This window comes from Myotis lucifugus, unplaced genomic scaffold (assembly GCF_000147115.1).
Source record: "Myotis lucifugus unplaced genomic scaffold, Myoluc2.0 scaffold_32, whole genome shotgun sequence".
In the NCBI taxonomy this organism is placed as follows: domain Eukaryota; kingdom Metazoa; phylum Chordata; class Mammalia; order Chiroptera; family Vespertilionidae; genus Myotis; species Myotis lucifugus.
The window spans coordinates 7,551,865-7,573,758 of record NW_005871080.1 but is presented as its reverse complement, the minus strand read 5'-3'; the positions used below and the strand labels follow the sequence as shown (position 1 = coordinate 7,573,758).

At 39.5% G+C, this 21,894-nt stretch overlaps 1 protein-coding gene across 1 annotated transcript in view; it reads right to left on the bottom strand.

Moving 5' to 3' along the window:
- LRP1B (LDL receptor related protein 1B) overlaps positions 1-21,894 on the bottom strand; it is a 1,324,618-nt gene that overhangs the window by 472,497 nt on the left and 830,227 nt on the right. The gene's annotated exons all lie outside the window — the stretch shown is intronic.

Sequence of the window (21,894 nt, the reverse complement as noted above, 5' to 3'; positions counted from 1 at the left end):
CTTCAGGTATGGCAAGAACAGTAATAATGCAGATGTCACAATAATCATCCCTTCCTGCATCTGATTTCGTGCAATGCACAATTCTAAACAATATCGGTAATTCATTCATTTAACTTTCATAATAATTCTACAAGGTAAGTCCTACTACTATTAAATCATTTTAGGGTTAAAAACACTGAGGCAAAGAGGGAGTAAGTAGGTTTCCCTGGGTCATAGAATGAATAGTGGCCCCACGTTATGGACCAAGCACTGATTTCAGCCTATTAGTTAATCTCCTTTCCATGGAAAAAGTTTAGTGTTCTCTCCCTTGACATTCAGATATGGCACCTAGAGTAGGACAGTGAAGTTGAGTAGCCTATTCACTTATGCTTTTACTTGTACAAAAATTTGCATAAGAATAGCAACAGCCCCTGTGAACAAAAAAAAATTGTAGAAATTTTGACTGGAGTAAACATGTGTTTTTGCTTCTATTTCTTCCACTATACCAGTGTGATAAAAATGTAGAATCATAAAAGATTTAAAAAAATGAACCCATATAATAAACAAGAAAATTAAAGCATATATAGCTTTATATGGAGAAATGGGCAAAGTTGCAACATGAAAAGAGCTACAGAGGAATGGAAGCCACCACTCTCCACAGAATTCTGGATGACCAGGATTCCAGCCTATAAATAAGAGGGTGAAAGCAAAAAGAAAGATTAAAAATAGAGTGAATGAGTGACATTACTTTTACAAGTAATGCCACTACCATTTCCCCCACTCCCTGTCCTGAGACCAAACATATGAGGACCACATTTTCAAGTAATCCTCCAGCAAAAAGAGTAGAAAACATGAACGTGTGTGTGTGTGTGTGTGTGTGTGTGTGTGTGTGTGTGTGACATTTTAGACTAAGGTGCTTAAAGAAAACCTTTTTCTTAACTTCTCAGACAGAAAAAGGTAAATAACTTTCAAAGGAGTACAAATTAAACATATGTCAGACTTCTTTTCAACTATGCTAGAAGCAAGAAAACAGAAAAGCAATATTCAAAATTATAATCAAGCTAGAGTTCTACACCAAACGATTAACTAACTGTATAGATTGTATGTGAGGGGAGTAGAGGAGTATACGTAGGGGGTGGGGGTTTATCTCAAAGTTTCAAAGTTTATCAGCCATCAACTCTTAAGAAGAAACTGAAAGTTGGATCTTGAGCAAAATAAGTCAAAATAATGCCATGGAATCTAAGAAACAGAAAATTGAACAAAGCAAGATGACAAAAGGAAGCTCCAGAATAAATCATATGCATTAAACATAAGGAAAAAGCTGTTCACACTGGATCACGAGACTGGAAACACTGGGAGTAAGATCTCCAGGGAAAAAATAAAAAGAATGAGAGAGAAAGAGATGGAAACAGAGATAGAGAGATATAAGGAGAGAGAGAGAGAGAGAGAGAGAGAGAGAGAGAGAGAGAGAGAGAGAGAAAGAGAGAGAGAGACTAAAAAATAAGTACATGTAATTCTACCCTTTAATTCTAATCTGTCTTATAATCCTAATAAATGACATTTACTTGTTTTCAATTTTAAAGTCAGTCTTTAAACAAAGCACAGAGGACTCACTGTGATTATAGTATATAACATTAATGTTAAAAACATTAGTTATATATATATATATATATATATATATATATATATATATATATATATATGTGTGTGTATATATATATGCCAAGCGACTGGAACAATGGAACAACTGGAATGACCAGAACGACCAGTTGCTATGATGTGCACTGCTGGCAGGCATCCAGCCCAATTGGGGCCCTTATCAGCCCCCGTCAAACTCCCTTGGCCCCTCCACCCGGTCGACCCCACCTCAGATCAGCCCCTGTTGGTGCACTGGGCCTCTACTGTAAAAATAAAAGTGGAGTTGTCTAAAGATTTAACATGCAAAGCAAGAAGAAAATGTGGTTAGAAAGAAGAAAGAATATCATGGAAAAAATGGAGAGTCATTTTAATAGAAAAGTAAATAGAGATTGAGAAAATTTGTTTAGTTTAGAAACCTTTGAAAGGAGAAGAATAGGGGTAACATAAATGATTGCATATAAGCAAATTAATGCATGATATCTAAAGTTGATAAATAAAAAATTAGTTGTTTTGACATATCACCTAGAATGTTTGCTAGTAACCCCAGAAAACTAATAATAGACATAAATAAGAGATTTACCTGTGAAATGTGACTAGGGGTGAAAAGGTTGAATTAGGAGATATTGCTGTTGATAACAGTTTTTTTATATTACTTGCTTTATTGTTATATTATTTCAGAAATAAAATTTATAAAAAATGTGGACACAATCAATAACTAATAAGAATTTACCTAAAGTATGGAATTCAGAGTCTAATGGACTGACCGCTCTCTGACTCAAGAAAAAGGCTATGCTGGTTAGGTTTTTAAAGGAGCTCACGTTGAAACACAACACACTTCTGTCTTCTATGCCAAAACACTTCACCACTAGGACACAGATGACTGAGTGAAGCTAAGAGCTCTAACTCTGAGAACCAGGGATCTCTTCTTTTGAACCATCTCTGAGTGTATCACTTAGGGGATGAGGATGATCTTTCCTTTCTCAGCCCCTAAGACCTAATGTGTCTTGAGCAGCAACTCTGCCTTGGTCGGCAAACTGTGGCTCGCGAGCCACATGCGGCTCTTTGGCCCCTTGAGTGTGGCTCTTCCTAAGCTTTAGGAGTACCCTAATTAGGTTAATAACAATGTACCTACCTATATAGTTTAAATTTAAAAAATTTGGCTCTGAAAAGAAATTTCAATCATTGTACTGTTGATATTTGGCTCTGTTGACTAATGAGTTTGCCGACCACTGCTCTATGGCAACAAGGGGTAAGTGATTTTTTAAGATAATATCTCTCTCCGCAAATTCTCAAGTTTCAGTCAGCTAACATATAACTTATCATGACCCTGGATCCTATCCATTTAAAACTGAACATGTTAACAAATCTCTATGGCAAAATAATAAAAATGTTATTTCTGGTTGCATTGTTCTTATTGCTACAGGAGATTAATGAAAAAATAAGAAGAAAAACACTTCTCTCCTTAACCACTAGAAGGTAACCACCCTGTGGCAGACTGAAGGTATTATCTAATGGTCCAATTATATTTTTATGGGTATTACAGAGTTAGGAAATAAGTAGGAGAAGGACTGAACACAAAGAACCATGGCCTTGAGGACAATGACTAAAGAATCCGGTGCCCATGAAGGACTATGAGGATTTGGATAACAGCAGTGACCAGCATGAAACAGTGACCAGCATGAAACTAGGATCACAAGTATCCTGGAAAAACTAGTTAGGTTCATCTCTAGTTCTTGATCAAGATTCTTCAAACTACCTAATAATATACTGCCTCAAATACAAAATTCTCTATCAGGTTTTTAAATCACTATGTAAACTACATTGATTCTACCTACTGACAGGTCTTTTCAACCTCCCTTTCATACATGCATTCAGCCTACTCTTATCACATCATAATATTCCACTAATGTTGATCATCTATTATTTGTAAAGCACTAACTTTGACAATGAAAACATGACAGAAGACAATACAAGAAGATATCTGCCTTTATAGATTTATGTTCTTGTGAGAGAGACACACAAGAAATAAAGAAATAGAAAAGAAATAACTGAAATTCCTATAAACCAGTAGGAAAAAAACAAAAATACTTATTGAAAATGGGCAAAGGGCTTGATTAAACATTTATCCAAAGAGATGCAAACAGCCAACAGATATATGAAAAGATACTCAACATCACTAATATCAGAGAAATACAAATCAAAACCACAATGAGATATCACTTCACACTTGTTAGGATGACAATCATCATTAAAAAAAGATAACAATGCTGGAAAGGATGTGGAGAAATAAGAACTTTTGTACACTGTTGCTGGGAATGTAAAATGGCACTGCCACTACAGAAAACAGGATTACTCAAAAAATTAAAAACTGAGCTACCATATGACCTAGCAGTCCCCCTTCTGGGTATGTATCCAAAAGAACTGAAGTCAGAATCTTGAAGAGATATTAGCACTCCAATATTCATTGCAGCACTATTCATAATAGTAAAGGTGTGGAAACACCATAAATGTCCTTCAGAGAATAAGTGGATAAAAATGTGATATATATGTGTGTATAGATAGATAGATAGATAGATAGATAGATAGATGATAGATAGATAGATATCATATACATACATACACACAATGGATTATTACTCAGCCTTTAAAAAGAAGGAAATAATCTGCTGAGGGGATGTTGAGAATGGGGGAGGCTATGTGTGTGGGGGGGATAAAAGGTATATAGGAAATCTCTGTATTGCAATCTTACTATGAAACAAACTGCTCTAACAAAACAAAGTCTTTAAAAAATGGAAGATAAAGAAAATTTTGCCATATGCAACAACATGAATGAAATTCAAGGACATTACGCTAAGTGAAATTTGCCAGTGACAAAAAGACAAATACTATATGATTTCACTTATATGAGGAGTCTAAAATATTCAAATTCATTGAAACAGGGAGTAGAATGGTGGTTATCAAGGGCTGAGGGGAGGGAGAAATGAGGAGTTGCTATTTAACAGGCATAAAGTGTCATTTGCATAAAATGAGTAAGTTCTAGATACCTGTCGGGCCTACAGTGAACAATACCATACTGTGCACTTAAAAGCTTGTTAAGAAGATGTGTATCATGTTAAGTTTTCTTTAAAAAAAGATATAACTGAACACTGCTATTAGTGATGTGAAGAATATAGACACAATTCAATTATTTATTTTGTTGGTTTCTTTACTTTTGTGTATAATTCTACCATAATTCCATCATTGCACAAGTATAACCCCACCCGCAGTAAAATATTTCAGACTAGCATATATCACAGACCCTTCCTTCTCATTGGTTCTATGGCCTGTAAGGACAGAATCGTCCAGTTTTACTTTGTTGCTTTTTCTCTTCTTTTCACTTGTACAAATTTAGACTCCTTATCCAGAAATGAAAATTCCTTCGAGCAAGGATCTTGTACTTCTTTGTATTCTTCACAATACTTTGCATTCTTTTGAACTGAGTATAATGTAGAAATTCCCTAAATACATGTTCAATGATTGGGAAAATAAATATCCCCCAAAATATCTCTCATGATAATTCATAATTTTGAAAGCATTTCAATAAACCCATCTCTCCCAATCCCTATTGATATTATCTTTTAAAAATATTTCTTTATAAATATTATCCATTATAAAGATTCCTCTACTAGAAATAATTTTGCTTTTGATGGTGTAATTAGTATTTTGATTCACAATTGTTTCTTTCACATTGTTATTAACATGAATACACAAGAATCTTCAGAAATTACCACAATTCAAAAGCTGTTTGCTTAAGTTGCTAGCAAGTAATTGTTAATAACTATGTATTTCACTGTAATGGGCTGAATTGTCTTCCCCCAAATTCATATGTTGACGTTCTAACTCCCAGTATGTCAGACTATGACTATATTTAGAGACAGGGCCTTTAATGAGGCAATTAATTTAAAATGAGGCCATTGGGGTAGGTCACAATCCACATGACTAGTGTCCTTATAAGAGGAGGAATTTAGAATACAGATCCATAGAGTGAAGACCCACGGAGAAGAAGATAGTCACCTACAGGAGGCCTCAGAAGAAATAAAAAATTCCCACAGCACAAGCCTACAGAATAATGAGAAAAGAAATTTCTGTTAAGTCACCCAATCTGTGGGATTTGTATGGCAGTCCTAGCAAATTAATACATTTGCTAATAGAGACAGTAAAGAATTTGATGAAATATGAAAAAAGAATTACAAAAGTAACATAAATGTAAATTGTTTTTATCACACAGTCTTTAAAATCTTCACTCAAAGGCGGGGGGGGGGGGGGAGAATAACTTTACTAAAATCTAGTAAGTTCTAGTGCCTTTGCTAGGCTCTGAACATAAGCGAATCTGATTGTCTCATTTAATCATCATAACTGAGATGTAATGTATTAAAACATCTATTAAAGATAAGCAACCAGAAGGTCAAAAGATGACCTTACCCAGGGTCACACAGAAGTGGGTTCATTCTCAGCTGATATCACTTGAATTGCAATGCTCTTTCCACTGCATTGCTCTGTGCATAAAATAGTAACCCACAGAAACCGATAACATTATACTTTGCAATGCAAAGGTTACTTGATAAATATAAACTTACTTAAAGTTTTATCCCAAATTAAAGCAAGTTGCAATATATATTTCAGTTAATACATTTTAAAATTAGAAGTATAAAGTTTTAATAACGCCTTACTACTTAAAATATATCATCAAAATTAATAACTTACTTTTTAAATATTTAGAATATTTATTTTAGTGAATATCACCACAATTGTTGAGATTCATTTTAAAGTTAGATTTTCTCAAACATTAGCCCTTTATGTTTGAAACTAGAGGCCCAATGCATGCAAATTCGTTCAAGAGTAGGCCTTCCTTTCCCTGGCTGCCAGCACCAGCTTCCCTCTGGCACCCGGGACCCAGGCTGGCTTCCCCTGGGCCGCCCACAGGCACCGAGGACCCGGCTGTCTTCCCTCTGGCCCTGGCTTTGTCAGGAAGGACGTCCGGAATGATGTCTGGTCTAATTAGCCTATTAACCTTTTATTATTATAGATAGAAACTATAATAAGATGCCTAGTTACATTTGAATTTAAGATAACTGAAAAATAACTTTTTAGGGCATACTTATACCCCCCCAAAATAAATAGTTTGTTGTTTATTTGAAATTTCAGTTTAAATGGATGTCCTGTATTTTATATGGCAATTATATTATTTCTACTCTTCTAAAATCCCAAAATTTACAAGAAAGCAATGAAAACGTCATAAGCCTACAAAGAGGAGAAATAGGAGAGGAGTCCATGGCTATTAAAAATAGTAGGTTGAAAGTAGATTATAATTGTTGACTGGTTTAATAGATAAAATGAAAATCTAGACCTGTAATAGGAGGAGTCCAGATGCAAGTTAATTTGCACTGTAGAAATTCAGAAGAGATCAGAAATTGGAGAGTTTAAGACCTCTAAAATAGATAAATGCAACAACAACAACAACAAAGATGATTTGTTTAGTCTAATTAGAAGCAGTTAGAAAATGGTTTACAAAGCTAAGAAAGTGGTCCTTCTGAAGTCTTGTCAAAGATGGAAGATTTATTCTCTGAAGAAGATGACCGCACCAGGAATGGCAGTGAAAATAAAAGACAACTGAAGCTGTGAATATCATATATAAATGCAGATATTCAATGATAATCTACATTAGTGGGTCTCATTTTTGAGTGTGAATTAGAATCAGCTGAAGGGCCTTTCAAGATTTCTGGGCCCCACTACAGAGTTTAAAATTCAATAGGTTTGAGGTGGGGCTTGATAATTTGCATTTCTAAGAAGTTCCAAGATGCTGCTGATATTTGCTGGTCAAGCAGTCTCCACCTGAGACAAACATCAAAATCACCAGGGGGAACCTTTAAAAAATAAACACCTGGTAGCCACTCTGAGATTGTTGTAGTCTGTGGCACGACAACAAGATTTTTCAAATCTTCTTAGGTAATTCTAGTGTGCAACTAGGATTAAGGACCATAGACCTAAATGCTAAATTATGAGACCTCTACTCTACATCACTTTCTCCAATCTCTAAGGAAGCTAGCATCTAGACCAGTGGTTCTCAACCTTCTGGCCCTTTAAATACAGTTCCTCATGTTGTGACCCAACCATAAAATTATTTTCATTGCTACTTCATAACTGTAATGTTGCTACTATTATGAATCGTAATGTAAATATCTGCTATGCAGGATGGTCTTAGGCGACCCCTGTGAAAGGGTCGTTCGACCGCCAAAGGGGTCTCGACCCACAGGTTGAGAACCTCTGGGTTAAGAGCTCTGTGTTTTCAGCTCCCATAGTATTAAGAGCAAAGTCACCACAAACTTTACATTACCAAAATAAAATCCATTTTATTTTTTCCATGTATGCTTCTTTCCCAGTAAACATCTGTTATAGATTTAATGTTTGTGATGCTCCAAATGCATACATTGAATGTTAATCCCCAAAGTGTGGTGCCTAGGGAGGTGATTAGGTTGTAAGAGTGGAGTCCTCATGGATGGAATTAGTGCCCTTATAAAAAAAACACACCCAAGAGAGCTCTCTCCGCCCTTCCAGTGTGAGACAGCAAGACCACCTGGCTTTCTGTGAACTAGGAAGTGGGATCTCACCAGATAGCAAATCTGCTGGTGCCTTGATCTTGAACATCTCAGTCCCCTGAGCAATGAGAAATAAATATTTCTTGTTTAAGCCACCCAGTATCTTTTGTTATAGCAGCCTGAACCAACTAAGAAAACTTCTCATAAAGAATAGCTCCCACTCAATCATCAGAAGTAAATACCAGAGAGGCATCTTTTCCCACCACCTTGCCTCCATGGCCTCTCCCAGGTACCTATTAATTCCAAGCAAGTCCACTTAAGACCTCACCCTTATTATCTCTCCAAAGGAATACTTTATCTCCCTCCATTCCTACTGAAACTGCTGAGCTCAGTGCCTTATCAATTGAAGCATGCCATCTGATGCTTAAACCTCTCTCCTGGCTTCCCATGTCAAACCTCTAAGCATGGCATGAAGGCCTTCCATGATTTGGTGCCCACTTAACTTGCCATCACCTGATCTGTAACGGCCCCCAGTGCTCTGTGTTCCAGGAATATTGAATTGCAGTCAATGTTAAATTCCCAGGGATAGATTAACCATGTTTCAGAAAAGACATGGATAACAATAACCAGAAGAAAAATAATTAAAACTATTGTGAATATGAGAAATAGCTACCCATCAGAATGAGTCTATCATTTATAATTACCTAGACGCCATTACATTTTTACACTGCACCTATCACAAATCAGAAATGCCCCTCCAGCTGGACAGTCAGAGATGTGTGTGTCTGCCTACAGCTGTGCATTAGCCTGTGAGCTGCTCTTCTGGTGCGGGAGCAGCTCTGCAGTGGCTGAAGCCCTGTGCGACACTCTGTGTCTCAGGGCAGTGAGTGACAGAACTAGACGTCTCTTTGCTCTTCCTTCTCCTAAGAATTGTTTCAATTTTTATTTCGTCTCAAACAGAGAATTTGGAGAAGAACAGTGGAAGTAGGATGGAAAACACTGCAGAACAAAGTCAAGAATTTTGCTTTGAAATCTTTGTGACCTTGAACTGACAGATATGACCCTAACTTCCTTCCATTCAGTGTTATATTGAGACACTTGCCTCATTGAGAGCTGAGGGGGCAGTCTGGGGTTATAGGGAGAAAAGCTTGAGAATGGCAGGTAATTTAATTTCTGAGTTAATGGCTTGACTGTGTTGCCAGTGAACTTGATTTTTTGTGCAATGATGAAGGTGAAATGACAGTGAGAAGAAAGAATAAGCTGACAAAACAAGGCAACTCCAAATAACTGCTTTCAAGGATGTTTAGAAAATTTAAAAAAGTAGAGTTTATTTAGTGCAAACTGATGTTACCTAAGATTGTCTTCATTAGAAAAAGGAAAGAAGAAGAGGGGCAGGGAAAGGAAGGGATGAAGAATTACTCAACTCCAATAACAGAGCAGATGATTTGAAAATTTTAATTACATACATTTGAATTAAGTATGCATTTTGCATCACAGTTGTGTTTGTGTCTGCACTGTTTTATGTGTTTCCTCTTACCATGTACCCTAGATACCAATTAATAGATTAATATGGAGTTGAGAGCATTTATAATTTTTCAAATGATTGCCAGGTATTTTTATACCTTTTTGTATTTTCAGTCAATTGACTTCCTCCATCTGAAATCCTTAACTGCCACTGCTACACCCACCTACATTTTGATTATGTGAATAATGGATACATACACAGATTTCTAGACTCAGCTCAAAAGGCACCTCTATTTGGAAACTATAGTTGTCCCCAAGAGGTAGAGTGGCTCACTTAATCCTTTGTATTGTTCTGTGGTCTGTTTATAATTTTATTATAACACTAGAGGCCCGGTACACAAAAATTTGTGCACTGGGGGGGGGGGGGGTCCCTCAGCCCGGCCTGTGCCCTCTCGCAGTCTGGGACCCCTCGGGGATGACCACCTGCTGGCTTAGGCCTGCTCCCCGGGGGATTGGGCCTAAGCTGGAAGTCAGACATCCCTCTGGCAGCCCGGCAGCCCTCAGGGGATGTCCACTTGCCAGCGGGGAGCAGACCTAAGCTGCAGTCAGACATCCTTAGCGCTGCCGAGGAGGCAGGAGAGGCTCCCACCACCACCACCACTGTGCTGGCAGCCGTCAGCCTGGCTTGTGGCTAAGCAGAGCTCTCCCATGTGAGAGCACACTGACCACCAGAGGGCAGCTCCTGCATTGAGCGTCTGCCCCCTGGTGGTCAGTGTGTGTCATAGTGACCAGTCATTCCCAGTCTTTCTGCTGTTAGGGTCAGTTTTCATATTACCCTTTTACTATATAGGATAGAGGCCTGGTGCACGGGTGGGGGCCGGCTGGTTTGCCCTGAAGGGTGTCCCGGATCAGGGTGGGGGTCCTGCTTTGGGTGCCTGGCCAGCCTGGGTGAGGGGCTGATGGCTGTTTGGAGCTGATCACACCCCCTTCAGGGTGGGGGTCCCCACTGAGGTGCCTGACCAGCCTGGATGAGGATCTGAGGGCCGTTTTCAGGCTTGCCACACCCCCTTTAGGGTGGGGGTCCCCACTGGGGTGCCTGGCCAGTCTGGGTGAGGGACTGAGGGCCATTTTCAGGCTGGCCGGTGACTGAAGCTCCCAGCCTCTCCTTTTTTTCCTTTTTTTTTTTTTTTTAGTCTGGGATTTATTTAGCTTCTATAATTGAAACTTTGTTGCCATCACTGGAGCTGAGAGCCGGCTCCTACTCGCTCCAGCTCTGAGGCCATGGCCTGTTGAAAGCAGGTATCTGGGGTTTGTTTAGCTTCTAAAATTGAAACTTTGTTGCTTTCGGAGCTCAGAGCCGGGCCACGGCAGGCGGGGAACCTTGGCTTCCTCCATCACTGGAGCAAGCAAGCCTCCTGCTCACTTCAGCTGCGTGGCTGCCGGCCGCCATCTTGGTTGGGTTAATTTGCATATTGCGCTGATTAGCCAATGGGAGGCGTAGTGAATGTATGGTCAATTACCATGTTTGTCTATTATTAGATAGGATTCATAATCCTATAGCACTTTGTTATTTACATGTATGTCTCCTTGTTTAAAATACAAGACTCTTCAGGGCAGGAATTATTATGTCTTGTTAACTTTTATCCTCCATACATATACCAATGCCAGTAATGAATGGTATTCCAGGCTGGTTGAGAGTCACTAGAGTAGGTGAGAGAATGTGGCTTAGAGTCACACAAATCTGCTTGGATATTTGACTGTGACATTTACTCTTTGATTCTTAGTATTCCTCTTATCATCCATAAATGAGGTAAATTTTACAAGCCTTATATAATATACTAGAGGCCCGGTGCACAAAAATTTGTGCACTTGGGGGGCGGGGGGAGGGGGGCCCCCCAGCCCGGCCTGTGCCCTCTCGCAGTCTGGGACCCCTCGGGAGATAACGACCTGCTGGCTTAGGCCTGCTCCCGGGTGGCAGAGGGCAGGCCCAATCCCTAGGTGCAGCCCCTGGTCAGGCTCAGAGCAGGGCCGATTGGGGAGTTGGGGCGCCGCCCGTCATGCACAGAGCAGGGCGGATCGGGAGGTTGCGATGCCACCCTCAGTCACGCTCAGGGTAGGGCCGATCAGGGGGTTGGGGCACTGCCCCCTGTCACTCACAGAGCAGGGCCCATCAGGGAGCTTGGGGCTCCGTACCCTGTCACACACACAGCAGGGTCAATCAGGGGGTTGGGGAGCTCCCCCCTGTCACTCACAGAGTAGGGCCGATAGGGGAGCTGGGGCACCGCCCCCTGTCACCCACAGAGCAGGGCCGATCAGGGGGTTGGGGCACCGCCACTGTCACACTCGGGGCAGGGCCAATGGGGAGGTTATGGCTCTACCTTGTCACACACAGAGCAGGGCCCGTGTGGGGGGGGGGTTGGGGCGCCGCACCCTGTCACACACACAGCAGGGCTGATCAGGGGGTTGGGGAGCTCCCCCCTATCAGGCACAGAGCAGGGCTGATCAGGGGGTTGGGGCGCCTTCCCCTGTCACGAACAGAGCAGGGCGGATAGGGAAGTTGTGGCCCCACCCCCTGTCACTCACAGAGCCGCAGGGCGATCAGGGGGTTTGGGTGCTGCCCCCTGTCACGCTGATCCCGATGCCGGGAGCCTCGCTGCTCCGCTGATCCCGGTGCTGGGAGGCATATTACCCTTTTACTATATAGAATAGAGGCCTGGTGCATGGGTAGGGGCTGGCTGGTTTTCCCTGAAGGGTGTTCTGGATCAGGGTGGGGGTCCCCACTGGGGTGCCTGGCCAGTCTGGGTGAGGGGCTGAGGGCTGTTTTCCGGCTGGCGAGTGACTAAAGCTTCCAACCGCTCCTTGTTTTCTTTTTTTTTTTTTTTTTTATTCTGGGCCAGCTTTAGCTCTGAGGCCTTGCTGCTGAAAACATTGATACAATGTTTCGGTCCGGCTGGATTTCAGTCCGGCTGGTTTCTGGTGTTTTGTTTAGCTTCTTATTTGCAACATAGTACATAGTTGCTTAGAGTTGCCACTGAGAGGCCGGCAAGTGAGGCGGGGAACGTTGGAGTCTGCAGCAAGCAAGCCTCATGCTTGCTTCAGTGCCTGGCTGCCGGCCGCCATCTTGGCTGACAGTTAATTTGCATATACTCACTGATTAGCCAATGAAAAGGGTAGCGGTCGTACGCTAATTACCATGTTTCTCTTTTATTAGTGTAGATGACATATTTAGCCAAGTGACTTAAATGGTAAGGACAGTCATTGATAGCTATATGGAATAAAAGAATGAGAAAAAATGTACAGAAAATCTGATACATACATGTGACTATACTGATAATAAAATATAAATAATGTCAATAGGAATGTATATGGAAGTACTTTGTCAGAATGATGAATGAATCTGCACTATTTTTTCTATGATTTTATACTACTTCTCTTGTTGCTAGCAGAAAGTGCCACCCCAAAATGTGCCTCTTTGGCATAAGAATTACTTTGAGCTGATTATTATTTTTTTTAAAACAGACACAAGAGAAGCTGTGTATACAGAGTAGAACTTGCTCTTTGTTGGAGAAATTTACATTTGAAAGGGGTCCTATACCAGAAAAAGAGCTTTTATCAGTGATGACTTTTTCATCTGTGCATGGCAGGGGATGTTTACCAAACATTTCTACTCACTTTCACATGAATTGCCTCCCTGCTTTGAAACCACAGACCCCTCCCTATCTCTTTTCTTACTCAGGATGCTATATAAGACTCAATAGTCTGGTTGCCTTTTGAATCTCAAATATTTATGGGGTTCCTGAACATATAGAATTAAAATTGTTTATGTTTTATTCTCCTATTAATTTATCTTTTTTTAAAATTTCAATTCCTTATTGTTAAAAGTATTACATATATCTCCTTTCCCCCCCATTGTCCTCTCCCCAGCCACTCCCACCCCCTAGCACAGTGATGGCGAACCTTTTGAGCTCGGCGTGTCAGCATTTTGAAAAACCCTAACTTTGGTGCCATGTCACATATAGAAATTTTTTGATATTTGCAACCATAGTAAAAGAAAGACTTATAATTTTGATATTTATTTTATATATTTAAATGCCATTTAACAAAGAAAAATCAACCAAAGAAATGAGTTCACGTGTCACCTCTGACAAGCATGACATAGGTTCGCCATCACTGCCCTAGCACATGCCCTCTGTGTCCATTGCATCCATACAAGTTCTTTGGTTGTTCACTTACCCACCCCACTCCCATCCTACCCTGCCTTCCCTCTTTTATTAATAGAGATACTGATGGGGAAAAAGAGACATTTTGGGGGCTAGCAATCTGAATCTAGTCACTGCCCCTTTAATTGTTTGGTCCTGCAAGACCTGTTTACTCCCATTTTAGAGAGGCCATAAACCTTCCCCAGACGAAGTTATCAGTGCTGGCACCAGGCCAGGCCTTTGGTTGAGGTCTCAAAGCCCCAGCATATAGGGCTCTTTAAGAACTTGCAAAGGAGACCGGAAAACCCCATATTTGGGAGACAAAGGACTGAAAAAGATATAAAAAGGGACAACTTCCTCCATGTTGTTGCTCAGAATTGAAAGATTTTTTTTCTCTGGGCCCATGTGTAATAAAGTGTAACTCTATTTCTCTAAGCGTTGCTTGGTTTTTCTCCAGTCTTCTGTAACAATATGTGCCAAGAATTTAGAAGGGTAGAGGGAAAATCATTTTCCTTCTCCTACACTAGTTATTAGTAGTGGAAATTCTTGGCAGTGGAAAGAAAATAATGCTAATTGTCTGTAGTAATCACTCCGCCAGTGATCACCAAATTCAAGTCGTACATAAATTACCTATTAATACAGGGAAAATTAAACATTATAACTCATATTTAAATCTATCACCATTTTAAACAAGTGAGACTAGCGATGTTAAAAGAAAACACTATTTTTTAAACCTTGACTTACACATTGGTTAGGACAAAGTTTTAAGAGAATAATTTTCCCACATATTAAGAGGCTCAGCTTAAGCAAAGTCTAAATAGGGCTAAATTGGATATTGCCTTCCCTGTTTTGTGCCCCCAACCCTCGCAAAAAAAAAAAAAAAAAGTTTATATATTGAATTTCTACCTCCCAAATGTGACTGCATTTGCACATGGGATCTTGAAAGAGGTAACTAAGGTTACATGAGGTTATAAAGATGGAGCCTGAATCCAATAATCCAATAGGACTATTGTCTTCATAAGAAGAAACACCAGGGAGGTAAGCGCAAAGGAAAGACTATATGAAGACATGGAGAAAAGGTGGTCATCTACAAAATAAGGAGGCCCATGGAGAAACAAACCAGCTGACACTTTGATCTTGGACTTCCAAATCCAGAACAGTGAGAAAATGCATTTCTATTGTTTAAATCACTCATTCTGTAGCATTTTGTTAAGGCATCCCTAGCTGGCTAATATACACTACCCCATATCTGCTAATTTATTAAGAATAGAACAAAGTACGGGGGTGGGGGGAAGTTATTAAAATGAGACTAAGACAGGAATTGGAAGTCCAGCCTAAGAAGCATAACAGGATCCACTGAGAGAAGACACACCTTAAGTTGAAGCAGATCTGAACCTTACTTCTCAGATAGCTTCCAATTACCTAACACCCAATTACTTCTCTGACTCCACTCCCCCTTCTTCCACTGCCGCCACACTAGCCCAGGCTATCACAGCCTCTTCTGAACTCCTATAACAGACTCCTGAAGTTCGCCAGCTTTTATTCTTGCCCTCCTCCACAGACCAGTCTTCCAACAATGTCAAGTAATCCTTTAAAACATAAACCAGATTATAAAACTCCTGTTTGACCCTCAACTGACTATTAGAATAAAGTTCTCAGACTTTTTAGCAGTGCTTAGTCTCTCAAGATCTCTTCTTGGCTTTCCTCTGCTCTGGAATGAAGCTCCTACCTCCTGACCCACATTAGCCAGAACATGCCAAGCACTTTTTGGCCTTTCAGGCTTTTTATTTCCTATTTTCTCTTCCTAGAAAGCTCTTTCTTAGAATTCTTCATAAGGATACATCTTTCTTGTCATTCCAGTGTAAGTTCAAATAGCACCTCCTTAAGTCAAGGACTTCCTAAAACCCTACTCCGTTTTAGTTCACACTACTTTTTCCTATCTAACATTTTCACACATAGAGTATCCTCCCAAAAATGTATACACACTTGGAATAATTATAAAGGTAGTGTTTATTAAAATACATTTTATTTTCAAAATTGAGCTATCAACTATTAAAGTATGTATATATTTTTGGGGGACACACGGTATATTTGTGCATGTATTGTCTACCCCAACTCAATTCAAGCTCTATGAAGACAGGGATTTAAGTTACCTTTTTGACCTCTGTATTTCCAGCTCCTTAAAAACATAATCTAGTTACACAATGATAAATAAAATAATAATTATTCCAATAAAAGTTCTGGTCCTAGAAATTATTGGCAAATACTAGAAATATCGCCAATTTAGTCACTCTAAGGCTTAGCTCATGCTTTGGGCAAAAGGGCAGTGTGTGTCTGAGTGAGAGAAAGAGAGAAAGTAATAAAAAATGACAACTTAGAATTATTATCACCTGAGCTTTGGGAAGTTTTATGGGCTTTTCTTTTTTTCTTTTATTTTGATATCCCTGAATAAATGGGGCACTCAAGAACATATCTCCACTTTTTCTTCAAGTAGCAATGGAGTCTTGAACTTCTAACATTGAGTTTCATCAGTGAACCTAAGGGCAGCAAGTAATGGCTTGTTCTGCCCCTTCCATGGCAGCCATAATAAACGGGGATATTTCTGAGATGGGTTGCCAGTTCTCTACAGGTAGTGTGGTATGGCTGGAAGATCAAGTATCTGAAGGTCAGTGATTAACGAAGTAGGCCTGGACTCCTCTTGGAGATTGCAAACAATAAGATGATCAATTTAAAACCAAGGTAAGCAGATAGCCATGGCTGCACCTGCTTTCTGCACTCTCTGGGGATAGTGGAGGGATATAATGTTATAATGTGCTGGGTGACAAGTGGATGTCTGAGTGCTGGACTCAGGAGCTGGCTGTAGAACCCTGTACGACGCCCTTGCCTCCAGGTAAATCAAGATTTTATTTTCAAGATGGAGAGTGCATCATTCTCAGCTGGGAATTTACATAGCACACTACAAGCTTATGTCAATCCACTGTCACCCATACAAGTACTTCAGGAAGACAACACAGAGAAAACACAGAGAAAATGATTTAGGAAAACAAGATTTTCATTTAAGTCCTGTTAAAATGTGATAAAGTGTCTTACAGTAGGAAATGAAGAAAATGATGATATCTTTTCAGTGAAATCAGCATCTTCACCAGAAGAAAGAAAACTGGAATTTCAAGATAATTGAGTGGCTAAAACTAGTTAAGATGTACAGACCAAGAATAAGCTGTGTCAGTTAAGTTACTAATGAAGAAGTGGAGAGGCTGTAGCAGGTGCTGCTTTATGAGCTGTGCTCAGCTATATCTGAGGAGAACAAAAAACGGAGCCTTACTCAGTTGATAGACCAGTATGGGTTAGGTGATAAACTGCTACACCATTACACAAATGAAGAAGAATGTATAAGTGTTTAATTCATACTTTTTTACCAAAATATTTTTACAAATGACAACTTAACTAAAAGATACGTATACATTTTAAAAGGAAGATATAAACCATTAGGTCTTAGAGAAAAAAATAAAAAGGACCTGGAGCAAAGTAGGACATTCTTATCATATAAATATGAACTAAGATCCACAATGAAAATGTTAGGAATTTTCTAAAGAAAATTTGACAGTTAAAGAAATGTGAAAAAAGTCATATTTAAAAACAATAATTTGGATAATTCTGGAAATAGGTTTAATACACTGGTTTACTGTGATAAAAATTATTTTAAATGTTAAAAAGTAGTTCAATCTGGCGGATGTTTAAACTTAAACTGGGCTACCAATGCCTGCTTCTCTCCTAAGTGCATGACCCTTGTTTCCATCCATTTACCACATGTTTCCATTGGGATGGTCTAGCAGGTAATGAAACTCTTATGTTCAAAGTTTTAAAGATAAATAAGATCAAAATGAACAGATTGCATCATCTTGGGCAAATTCTAAGGCAGGTTACCTTATAAAAGATTAGACTTCCTGATATTCTGAGCAGGTTGGGACTTGGAATCACAGTAATGTGAACATTAAATGAATATGGTGTTGTTTTGTCATGATAGGTTTCGTCCGGGGTCACATGCTAACCTGCCTAGCTCAGGGGAGGCCTGCATGGCTGCCTTGCAAACTCTGAGACCTAAAGTAACCACAAAGGGTGTCCTAGATTAGAATCTTCCTTAGACAAAGGCATTCTTAAATAAGCCTGTCTTTTTCTTTTGCAACTATGATAACATTTCTTTGCAGTGTCAGGGTAACTCCCTTTTCCAGAACCCTCAGGTCATAATCAATGCACCAGGGTTGAAACCATAAATCCTCTCATTGTTTTATCATGTAAACTAGAGGCCCGGTGCACAAAAATTTGCGCCCTGGGGGGGGGGGGTCCCCCAGCCCGGCCTGTGCCCTCTCGCAGTCTGGGACCCCTCGGGAGATAACAACCTGCTGGCTTAGGCCTGCTCCCAGGTGGCAGAGGGCACGCCCAATCCCTAGGTGCAGCCCCTGGTCAGGCTCAGAGCAGGGCCGATTGGGGAGTTGGGGCGCCACCCCCTGTCATGCACAGAGCAGGGCGGATTGGGAGGTTGCGATGCCACCCTCAGTCATGCTCAAGGTAGGGCCGATTGGGGGGTTGGGGCACCGCCCCCTGTCACACACAAGGCAGGGTCGATGGGGAGGTTGCGGCGCCACCCCCTGTCATGCACAGAGCTGCAGGGGGTTTGGGCGCTGCCCCCTGTCACGCTGATCCCGGTGCCGGGAGGCCTCGCTGCTCCGCTGATCCCGGTGCTGGGAGGCATATTACCCTTTTACTATATAGAATAGAGGCCTGGTGCATGGGTGGGGGCTGGCTGGTTTGCCCTGAAGGGTGTCCTGGATCAGGGTGGGGGTCCCCACTGGGGTGCCTGGCCAGTCTGGGTGAGGGGCTGAGGGCTGTTTTCAGGCTGGTGGGTTGACTGAAGCTCCCAACCACTCCTTTTTTTCTTTTTCTTTTTTTTATTCTGGGCCAGCTTTAGCTCTGAGGCCTCGCTGCTGAAAGCAGGTTTCTGGCCTTTACCTTCTGTATTTGATACAATGTTGCGGTCCGGCTGGCTGAAGCCCGGCTGACTAATGCAGGTTTCTGGGGTTTTGTTTAGCTTCTATATTTGCAACATAGTTGCTTAGAGTTGCAGCTGAGAGGCCGGCAAGTGAGGCGGGGAACGTTGGAGTCCGCAGTCACTGGAGCAAGCAAGCCTCCCTGTTCACTTCAGTGCATGGCTGCTGGCCACCATCTTGGCTGACAGTTAATTTGCATAAGGATATGCTGATTAGCCAATGGGAAGGGTAGCGGTCGTACACTAATTACCATGTTTCTCTTTTATTAGTGTAGATTGTTGACTGTTAACTATCCTGTACCCACCTATGTAAACGATGTACGTGGCTATCATTTTACTTTCCATCTAATCCCAAAGGTTCCCCCCAGTTTTGCTTTCTCGTGCCTCCTTAATCTATCACCAAAGGATTTCATGAAACCCACTAGTGTCATCTCTTTTTATTTTAATGTATAAAATCAGGTTCAAAACTGCTATTCTCCAGACCATTATTTCAATCCCTTGAGATTTTGCTTCCTGGCAATTGTTGACAGTTTGGTTCAAATAAACTCACAGAAATCCTTCACATTGGAATGTTTCGTATGACAGGTTAGCAATTGCTGGGCTCTCTGGTTACACTTAGTTGAAAGCAACCAAGCCCTATTTCTATATTTTGAGTAAGTTTTTTTCCTTGATAACGTCTACTCATTTCAACACAGGGCAGGAGGAGCCATGATGTATCATGAGTCAGCAATTGTCCATGATTTTTACTGCCGAAATCCCTAGAGCTGCCTCATATCAGATGGACCATCCAGGTCTGTCTGTGTGACTTAGGAATTCTGTGGTTTTCAATCTTGGATTTTGTTAAAATTCCTTTTTCACCTTGGAGTCACTGTATTTTAATAACAGACACTTCCTCCCATTACCTGAGATGACCAGTCTGAAATCCTCTGTTCCCAGTAACCCAATCCATATATAATAGTACCCAGAAAATAGGAATCTCAAGTAGACCTTGTCCTAGATATATTTTTATTATTATATTCAGATCTTGGTTTTCAGTTTTTGGAAAACTGAAAAATGGGAAATAAGCTTAGAAGATAGCCATCATGACATAGAAGGTTCTGAGAACCATGAGACACTGAATAAAATAAAGAAACCTAAGTATCTAACTAGATATTTCTGGGGGGGGGGGGTGGGGGTGGGATACAATTGACATAATGACTATGAGAGCCAAAAAAAAAAAAAAAAAAAAGGATTAATGATAAAACCTTAAAAATGTGTAAAACATTAGGCCCAGAAATGCTAAATCTAAAACTGTACCCTAAGCTCTGTAAATAACTAGTTATATAGATAGTAATCACAATACCTATAATTATAAAAAATATATTTAAAACCTTAACTGTTTATATATAGGTAATTATACAAATAAAATATTCAGTAGAATATTATGTAAACATCAAAATGATATTGTACAAATGTTTATGACAAATTAAAAATGAAAGTTTATATGATTTTTAAAATGTCATAAATTTTAACCTTCTTAAATAGAAAAGCTTTAAACCACATTTCTTCATATCTTCAAATGTTACTATTTTTGCCTATTTAAAATAATTTAGCATTCACATTATATAACTTCAACTTTGATTTCAACTAATTTAAATCATATTTACTGTGTGTTTCTTAAGCATTTTTGTTTCTTTTAATACTGTATGAGAATCAACAAACTGGCATTTCATTCTGGTTTAAACATACTACATATTATAAAGTTTCCATATTTTTAAAATGCCTCAATTGGCTGTTTTTTCTTGGATAATTTACTGTTCTGTCCTTATTACTAAAATATGAATGTCATTTTTGTAGTTACTACCCAACTCTTGACATTGCCAAATAATACTGTAAAATTACTGATTAGAAATATATGTGTGGGTGTGAATATAAATATATTACTAGGAAAAGTTAAAAAATAAATGCTGTCACAAATAAGTAATCTTTGGTGCTTTAATTTGCCATGTTCCTGTCTTTCCCAAATAATTTAATATGATATATCTATTCACTTGAAAATAAAAACATGTAAAATATACACATTATAGCACATTTCGGGGGAGGGGGAGGGGGAGGGGGAGGAATTGCCCATTTAAGTAATCAGTTACCAAAGTATTATGTCATTGCAACTCAATACATTCAATGAATTGGATGGGACAGCTGCCAGCTAGCATACTCTTGAATCAGAAAATGAAAATAAAATTGTTGTTCATAAAATGAGCACCATCTTATAATCCTTTATTTTATTTTTAATATTTTTTTATTGGTTTTAGAGAGAGAAACATTGATTGGTTGCATCCCATGCACAGCCTGATCCCAGACCAAACCCTCAACCTGGGCATGTGCCCTGACCAGGAATTGAACCAGTGACCTTTTGGTGGACAAAGCTCAACCAACTGAGCCACATGGGCCAATGCATATATTTTTATTTATTTTATAGTTGACTAAGTCATAAATGTCATGTTTGAAATTTAAATCATAAAATAAATGAAAATGCATGTGCCTTTATTAAGAAATTCAGAATTATATTCTTTATTTGATCACTTTATTGTGCCCTAATTTTCATGCTTGGAAATCCACTAAATAAGGAACAAATCATGATATAATGTTCCTAAATAAGGAATATACCTCTGAGATTGCTAATACATACAGTTCTCATTCTATTCAGAATTTAAGGAAAAATGGTCATCTTATTGGTACAAAAGTCTTTTTTTTTTTAAGAAGAGTAGTAAGATCATCAGGAGATGTGATTTTTGTCATTCTACAGAAGTATTCCCCAACTTTGATTAGATTTATCACAATCCTTATGAAAAATCAGGATGGCACGATATAATGAATGCCTAGATTTAATTTGCATGGAAATGATTTGAAGGTTTATTAGCTATTAAAAACAACAGCAATAACAACAACAACACAACAAAACATGTTTCAAAGGGAACAGTGGAGATAAATTTCCAATAATAGAATATGGTTAAAT